The sequence below is a fragment of the Sapajus apella genome, unplaced genomic scaffold, assembly GCF_009761245.1.
Source record: "Sapajus apella isolate SASKATOON/1434 unplaced genomic scaffold, GSC_monkey_1.0 scaffold15, whole genome shotgun sequence".
Lineage (NCBI taxonomy): Eukaryota > Metazoa > Chordata > Mammalia > Primates > Cebidae > Sapajus > Sapajus apella.
Window position 1 is genome coordinate 971,357 of NW_022436955.1, and position 9,142 is coordinate 980,498.

The following is a 9,142-nucleotide window of genomic DNA, read 5'->3' on the forward strand; positions in this document are numbered from 1 at the left end:
AATTTCAAATGCTATGTATTTTAGAAAGAAAGGAAAGAGGCAAAGTACAGCCTTTTCTCACTTGATCAGGAATTTGTGTTAGAAACTCAGTGGGGGAGAATTCTTTGCATTTTTCAGTTGGCTGATTATTTTCCTTTTCTTCGTTTTTGCTTTTTTTGAGTCGCTCTGTGTGGTGCTTGTGGGAGTAGGGAGAGGGTGGGAGACCGTTAGTGGATGTCTTCTGCATGTTCCTTTCTGTACAGTAACTTCTGCATTTACTCTGTTTAGGATGGTTCCTTCACCACCACCCCTGTCTGTAGCCAGTAAATTTCTGGAATGTTCTCCCAAAGTGCCATGTGCCCCCTTTGTTCAGTCCTTCAGTGGAGCAGAAACCTCTCTCAGGCCTTTCCTGGGAATATCCTTAGCTGAGGCACAGCCTGGGGGCTCCTCAGAAGGCAACAGAAGTGCCTCTACCTGGCCTCAGGGGTTAATGAGCCAGGCCCCTTCTCCACTCCCTGCAAAGAAGGCTCCTAAGGCCTATCCGGTCCCTGGGTCTGCGAAGTCCCCAGAGGTCTCTGTAAGTACAGGACTCCCATCCCAGCTCCAAAGTCGTGCTTTCTCCCCCTGATCTTCAGAATCCCTGGGGGACCGGGAGAAGGTCAGATTCTGGCTGCAGGTGTGGTGGGTCAGTGAGTCAGAAGCATTCTGGTGATAAACCCAGCATGCGGCATGCATTCTGGCACTGGGAACAGCTAATATATGTAACCCCTTATTTTAGACCTTCAGTGGAAAGCATTTTCAATGGGGGTGAGAGCCGCTTATTGGCCTTGGGGAAGGGGAGCTAGAATTTGGGGGCCATGCTTTGGTGAGGTGGCAGAAGAGGCTTGGGCCTGAGCTTGGGACAGATGTCTCCTGCTCTCTTGGACAGCAGCTTTTGTCTGTGCTTTTGACCAGGGTGGGTGTTTTCAGGATCTGGGGCATGGGATTCTGCTGGAGGACATGCAGCTGGCTAAGGAGGTAGAGTGTTCATATCTGTCCACCTGGGGACCTGCCCTAATAAGGAGCCCTGAGGTCACATGGGTCACCTGCCCAGTGGCCCATGTGCTATCCCTAAAGGGGCTCCACAAAAGAGTTTCAGCCTTTTGTGGACCCTTTGCCTGGGGCCCTCAGCTTGTGCCGGTATCTGGGGGGGCCATTTCCTGGTGAGTCACCTGAGACTCTGGGCCTCATACCAGTGCCCCTCAGACCCCATCAGCTGGTTTAATGGCCTCCTGTGGGACTGTGCAGCACCTCCTGGAACTGGAGCTGGCAGCCTGTGGCTGTGGAGGGGAAACTGTCAGGGGGTGGGAACGGGTGAAGAGAGGACCTCTGGGGGTAAGGGTGGCCCTGTTTATTGGGGATTTTTTTTTTTTTTTTTTTTTTTTTAGACAGAGTTTCGTTCTTGTTACCCAGGCTGGAGTGCAATGGCGCCATCTCGGCTCACCGCAACCTCCGCCTCCTGGGTTCAAGCAATTCTCCTGCCTCAGCCTCCCGAGTAGCTGGGACTACAGACACGCGCCACCATACCCAGCTAATTTTTGTATTTTTAGTAGAGACGGGGTTTCACCATGTTGACCAGGATGGTCTTGATCTCTTGACCTTGTGATTCACCCACCTCGGCCTCCCAAAGTGCTGGGATTACAAGCGTGAGCCACTGCGCCCGGCCTTATTGGGGATTCTTAAGAACTGCAGGCTTCTCAGTGGATCCTTTCTGGGTCCTCAGTTAAAACCATTAGAATTCCATCCAGATGGCAAAGGAAGGCCATTGGTCCTCCCAACATAAGAGGCACCTTAGCTGTTCCTGGAAATGGCCAGGTTTGCATAGGAGCCCTGACAAGCAAACAGCCACAGAGAAATATGAGGACTGATGGTGGGAAGTAAGACCCCAGAAGCTGGGGAAGCTGCCTGCTGGCAGTGCTGTTGCGGGGAGAGACATTTTCATTGGGGAGGTTGGCTGGAAATTCTTACCCCTCAGTTTTCCCTAACATCTCCTTCCCAAAGTGCCAGTCCGGAGGCATCACCCCCGCCACACCACTGACCCTGCCATACTCGGGGTGGGTTTCTGATCAGCCTGACAGAGCAGCTGGCTTGAATTTTTAGAAAAATTTAAACCAAACCAAAAAGAGCACTTTGTTTCTTTAAAAGCAGACGTTTAGGATTTGGCCCTCTGGTGGCTGGCAGCTGTCAGTAGCATCAGAAAGCAGGAGAATGTCAGACTTCTTTGAAAACTAAATTCTGAAAGTAAGGGCTCCACAACAGCGGGAGGTGGAGGATGGGAAGAGGGAAAGGTGAGGAACATGGGATGACCATGCCCTGGCCGGAAGGACCAAGGCCTGGCCAGGCAGCCACCCTGAAAGGCTTCAGAGCTTTGGAGCTGCAAGTCCTTCCATTGCTCTGAAGCAGGCTCTTATAGGAAGCAGGCATACCAGTTTCTATTCCAACAGGCCACTGGGAAGAGCAAGTTAAAACCACCTGTCTGTTGCCTGTCGCACAGTGGGTGCTCCATAAATAAACGTTAATTGTGGCCACCCAGCTCCCAGCCTTGTGTAATTGGTCTCCAAGGCTATAGGTGTGTCCTCTGGGCTTCTGCCCTTCAAAACAGGGTCTGCACATGAGAGCAGGTCAAATCAATTACTCCCACCTCGGGGATGCCTTTTTTTTTTTTTTTTTGCAAGAACCAAAATTAGGTCAAAATTTATGGGCCAAAAATTGGCTAATGGGGACAGGCATTGACATGTCAAGTTCAACTTGTGGTTCTTGTTTATTTAGGAACTGCTAAGTGGAGAATGCAGTTCAACAGATGTTTAAGGTTCTACCCTGTGCCAGGCACTGTTCTAGGCACAGGGTCACAATAGTAAACTGAATCAAGATCTCTACCCTCAAGGAGCTTCCTTCTTACTGGACTGAGTGATAATAAGGGGCTTCTTCCCATGAGGGTCTCTCCTCCCAGGCTGACTCAAGAGCTTCGCTTATCCGTTCAGCACCCACCATGGCCCTTGAGGCAGGGTCCCACTTTGTCACCCAGATTGGAGTACAGTGGCGTGATCTCTGCTCACTGCAGCCTCCACCTTGGGGGCTCAAGTATCCTCCCACCTCAGCCCTCTGAGTAGCTGGGACTACAAGCACACACCACCACACCCAACTAATTTTTATGTATTTTTTATAGAGACAGGTTTTTGCAATGTTGCCCAAGCTGATCTTGAACTCCTGGATTCAAGTGATCTGCCAGCCTTGGCATCCCAGAGGACTGGAATTACAGGTGTGAGCCACCGTGCCCGGCCCACTATGGGGTGATTTCTGACACTAAGGTGCAATCCCTGCTTTCTGAGGTTTACTGTGTTGTTGGGGAAAAGAGAGAAGCAGGTTATATACATATACACACAGACACATCATAATCAAATAGGAAGACTTTAAAAATGCCACAAGGAGCCAGGCATGGTGGCTCACACCTGTAATCCCAAACATTTTTGTGGCCAGGGCAGGAGGCTCATTTGAGCCCAGGAGTTTGAGACCAGCTTGGGCAACATGGTGAAACCCTGTCTCTATTTTAAAAAAAAAAAAATACAAAATTTAGCCAGGTGTGGTGGCATGAGCCCATAGTCCCAGCTACTTGGAAGGCTGAAGCAGGAGGATCGCTTGAACCCAGGAGGTGGAGGTCAAGGCTGCAGTGAGCCGAGGTTGAACCACTGCACTTCAGCAGACCCTTGTCTCAAAAAAAAAAAAAATGCCACAAAGGGCCATATAAAGAGGAAAGATTCCCAGTGGCCGGGGATGCAGGAGCTGTCTGCAAGTGACCAGAATTCGGACCTACAGAGATGGGGGAGCACTGCATGGGTGTGTCCATCCTGCTCGCCCAGGATGCAGGGAGCCCCAGGTCCCCTCGGCCTGGCTGCAGCTGGCCTGCTTCACATGCCCCAGCAGTGTCGTGCAGCTGTTAATCTCTCCCATGACCCTGAAGCAGGAGAAACAGCAGGACTCAGGTGAGTTGAGGGGCCTGCCAGAGGTACCAGGCCTCATGTTCATCTCTCCCCTGGCCAAGCAGAAGCCTGACTCTAGGGCATCTACCTTGTTCAAGAGGTAAGTTTGTGGCGAGAATGGAGGGGACCTAGGGTGTATGTGGCCCGTGAGGCAGAGAGATGAGTCAGGGGTGGTCTGACTTGGAGGCGCACACTTGTCTGTGCAAACCAATAATTATAAGGTTGCCTGTTGTCCTTGGGCAATGAATCCAGCAAAAAAGGGCTGGTAGCCAGTTTATGTGTTCCTGTGTCTAACCAGGAGAGAAAAGTCTCTTTAAAAGTGTTTTACAACATGAAAGATAACTTAAAAAAAAAAACTTTAGATCAGCAATCCCTTTATCAAGAAGAACTAGATTCTGTGCTGCACACAAATTTAGTTAACGTGCTCTTTCCTCGAGCTTACAGTGCCAGCTCCGCAGTTCACAGCCCTGGCTTCATCTTAGAATCACCCAAGGAGTTCTCACAGCTACTGATTTCCAAGCCCCTGTCACCTGAGCATCCCACTTAACCGGCCTGGGGAGGGGCCAAGGCACTGATTCTTGTTTTTTATTTTATTTTCAATTTTTTTTTTTTTTGAGACAGGGTTTCACTATGTTGGTCAGGCAGGTCTCGAACTCCTGACCTCAAGTGATCCACCCGCCGCTGCCTCCCAAAGTGCTGGGATTACAGGCGTGAGCCACCGCGCCCAGCCTATTCTTGTTTTTTAAAAGCTCCCCAGGTGATTTTCATGTGCTACTAGGTCAGGAACCATTGCTGTGACTGAGGCAGGGAGTGACGAAGTAGGCCTGTGGACCTTTCTAACTGTGGAAATCCCCCAAACCCCTTCCCCAACACAGATTTTCATACAATGTCTGAGATGTACTAAATAGGAAGATGCAAATTCTATCTGGTTAGGGAAAAACATGCACCATGCCAAGTCCCATTGGGTCAGCTACCCACTCTGTATCCACCAAGGTCAAAGCCAGCCTGGCTGTCCAACATGGTTTTCGATGATGGGAAGCTAACCAGTAAAAATGGCATCAGGGGCCGGGCGTGGTGGCTCACACCTATAATCTCAGCACTTTGAGAGGCCTAGGCGGGTGGATCACTTGAGGCCAGGAGTTTGCAACCAGCCTGGGAAGTGAAGGTTGCAGTGAGCTGAGATCCTGCCACTGCACTCCAACCTGGGCAACAGAGTGAGACCCCCTCTCAAACAAACAAACAAAAAAAGGCATCAGATAAAGAACGTCATTGTGTGTGAAGGGCTGGGGGGGCACATTTTTTAGGAGATCACAAGTGAATGAGCACTTGACACCTCTGGTTGGAGCCCAGGGTCCGGATCAAAAATGTCCTTTCCCAGTGACCGGCTGCCCCGGCCTTTCCGCATTCACTACTGGCAGGCACGTTCCCTGAATGGGCTTGTCCCGAGCCTCTTCAGTGCACGGTGCTTTGCTAACTGCAAGCTCTCTGCGGGTAAGAAGCCGACTTCTGTTCCCCAGGCCACCCCTCAAACTTCCTACTGTGGGGCTCTATACCCTGCAGCACCTGCACCCAGCCAGAGCACAAAGGTCCACCGTGGCCCCAGCCTGGAGTGCAAAATCCCCTTGGAGGCAAGCCCCAGTGTGCTGGGTGACCATTGGCAGAAGATTCTTTAGAGCTCTGCTTTGGGATGGTAAGGAGGTCAGCCGCTTATTTCAGGTTTCTGGCGAAGCGTCGGCCAGATTATGCGGGAGAGCCTCTGGACATTGAGCTTCCAGGTCTCGGAACGTTCTCTGCTTTTACATGTATGCATTGCCTGTCAAGGCCTGAGTGCTGATGACTCTAAAAGCTAACTCTCTGGGTTTCTGCTTTTGGACCTGAGCTCCTCCTCTTCCCACTCCTCCCTCTGCCTCAACTTTTAAAAACAAACAAACAGCCGGGCACGGTGGCTCACGCCTGTAATCCCAACACTTTGAGAGGCCTAGGCGGGCAGATCACGAGGTCAAAAGATCAAGACCATCCTGGCCAACATGGTGAAACCCCGTCTCTACTAAAAACACAAAAAAATTAGCTGGGCATGGTGACACACGCCTGTAGTCCCAGCTACTCGGGAGGCTGAGGCAGGAGAATTGCTTGAACCCAGGAGGTGGAGGTTGCAGTGAGCCGAGATAGAGCCACTGCACCCCAGCCTGGTGCCTGGTGACAGAGTGAGACTCTGTCTCAAAACAAAAACAAAAACAAAAACGTAGCAGCTGCCCTTACCAAAAAGCACTGCCTTAAACAAGTAGAGAATGAGTGGGTTTTCTCCTACCTTTCTTGTAGCTAAAGAAGAGCTAGGACCAAAAAAAAAAAAAAAAAAAAAAAAAAGTAGTTTATATTTGCAGAGTATTATTAATGTCCTCCAAAATGCTGCTTTCACAAATCCCCTCTTAATATCATCAGAAAACCCACGGCTGGGTAGAATGAACTCCACTTGACAAACAGTGACTCAAAAGCACCAGGTCAGAAAGTAGGCTGTACAGATCTCAGCCAGGCCTCTCCGCTCACATCCTTCCTCACTTCCTGGACTGGGCCTGGCTTGAGGGCATGGGTCGGGAAGCTTAGCTTTCAAAAGAAACTCTGAGATTCTAGCCCTCCTAGTTCTGGTCGCAGGAGCAAGTTATAGGCCCCTAGACTCCAAAAATATCAGTTAAAAAGGATTCAGATTAGAAATCTACCTGTGGAATTCAAAAGGGACAGAATGATCATGTTGCTCCTGTTGCTTTCAAGAAAAAAAAAAAAAAGATTTCCAATGAAATTTGAAAATGAAAGGCTGGCTAAGCACAGTGGCTCACACCTGTAATCCCAGCACTTGGGAAGGCCAAGGCAGGTGGATCACTTAAGCCCAGGAGTTCAAAACCAACCTGGGCAACGAGATCTTGTCTCTGTAATTATTTTAAAATTTTAATTAGCTAGGCGAAGGCTGGGCGTGGTGGCTCATGCCTATAATCTCAGCACTTTGGGAGGCCGAGGTGGGCAGATCACCTGAAGTCAGGAGTTTGAGACAGCCTGGCTAATATGGTGAAAACCCATTTCTACTAAAATACGAAAGATTAGCCATGTGTGGTGGCACATGCCTGTAATCCCAACTACGCAGGAGGCTGAGGCAGGAGAATGGCTTGAGCCTGGGAGGCGGAGGTTGCAGTGAGCCGAGATCGTGCCATTGCACTCCAGCCTGGACAAAAGCGAAACCCCTCAAAAAGTAAATTTTAAAAACCCTCTCAAAAATCAAAAAATTAAAAATTAACTGGGTGTAGTGTAGTCGCAGCCTGTAGTCCCAGCTACTCGGGAAGCTGAGATGGAAGGATCGCCTGAGCCTGGAAGGTGAGGCTGTGGTGAGCTCTAATCATGCCACTGCACTCCAGCCTGGGTGACAGAGTGAGACTCTGTCTCAAAAAAAGACAGGCCAAGCATAGTGAAGACAATGGGTTTGAGTCCTTGGTTTCTTGGGAGAGCACACTTGCAGAGACATCAGGGTGAAGGAACACATCTTGTGTCTGTTATCACAGGGCTGAATTTTTGTTAGAATTACTGCTCCAGTTTGTGTTGATGCAGCAGGGCTGAGCTCCAGCTAAACCTGCATGGACAGATAAAGGGTTGAAGGAGATTTTTTTTTTTATGAGAAGAGGAAGAGGGTAAGAAATTAAATCTCGCTCTTTTATCAGATAGTGACTACTGATCATGATTGCTTTTTCTGCCTTGGTTGCCAAGAAGCTCCAAGCTAAAATTGGACTTTTTCCTTCTTAAATAATTGCTGATCTTTCTGCTTTCTGTGTCATCTACTTCACTCTACCCTGATATAAGCCAGAGAAAATCATCCTCTCTCTGTACCCGTGTAACATTTTATCCAGGGATTTATGTCTTCATGACTTAGCTTGTTTTGGCCTTTGTTGGCCTTACCTCCTCTGATGAACTGTATGTTCCTGAGAGCGATAACCAACCATTATCCTTCTGTGTGTCCTTCAAAATAACCAGATTGTGTTCAATGCATTATTAATATCTACAAGTGTGGAATGAATGTTGATTAAATAAATAGGGATTTTTTTTTTTTTTTGAGATAGAGTCTTGCTTCTGTTGCCCAGGGTAGAGTGCAATGGCACAATCTGGGCTCACTGCAACCTCCGCCTCCCAGGTTCAAGTGATTCTCCTGTCCCAGTCTCCCCAGTAGCTGGGCTTACAGGTGCCTGCCACCACGCCTGGCTAATTTTTGTGTTTTTAGTAGAGACAGGGTTTCGCCATGTTGGCCAGGCTAGTCTTGAACTCCTGACCTTGTGATCCTCCCACCACGAACTCCCAAAGTGCTAGGATTACAGGTGTGAGCCACCGTGCCCAGCCAGGTTTTTTTGTTTGTTTGTTTTTTGTTTTTAAGTCCATGAAGATAAAGGAACCAGGAGTCTTTCTTTTTTTGAGACAGGATCTCTATTATCCAGGCCAGAGCCAGGCAAACACGGTTCACTGCAGCCTCAACCTCCTGGGCTCAAGTGATCTTCCCACTTCAGCCTCCTGACTAGCCGGAACCATGAGCGTGCACCACCATGCCTGGCTAATTTTTAAAATTTTTTGTAGAGACAGGATTTCCCTATGTTGCCCAGGTTGGTCTTGGGCTCCTGGGCTCAAGCAGCCCTCCTGCCTCAGCCTCCAAAAGCGCTGGGATTACAGGCAGGAGCCACCTCACCTGGCTGGGAGTCCTTCCTTTAACAATGAAAATGTCTTAACTCATCATGCGTGTTTCCTTTTTTGCCTTAGCTATCGTTAGCTTCAGTGCTTTAATGTTCAACTGCTGTAACACTGCCCAGGTAGAGGGCCAGGACTGCAATACACATCCTTGTGTGTTCCTCAAGGGCCAGTTTCTATTTTATTTTATTTTTTTGAGATGGAGTCTCACTCTGTTGCCCAAGTTGGAGTGGAGTGGCACAATCTTGGCTCACTGCAATCTCCGCTCCCCGGTTCAAGTGATTCTCCTGCCTCAGCCTCCCAAGCAGCTGGGATTACGGGAGCCTGCCACCACGCCTGGCTAATTTTCATATTTTTGGTAGAGATGGGGTTACACCATGTTGGCCAGGCTGGTCTCGAACTCCTGACCTTGTGATCTACCCACCTCAGCCTCCCAA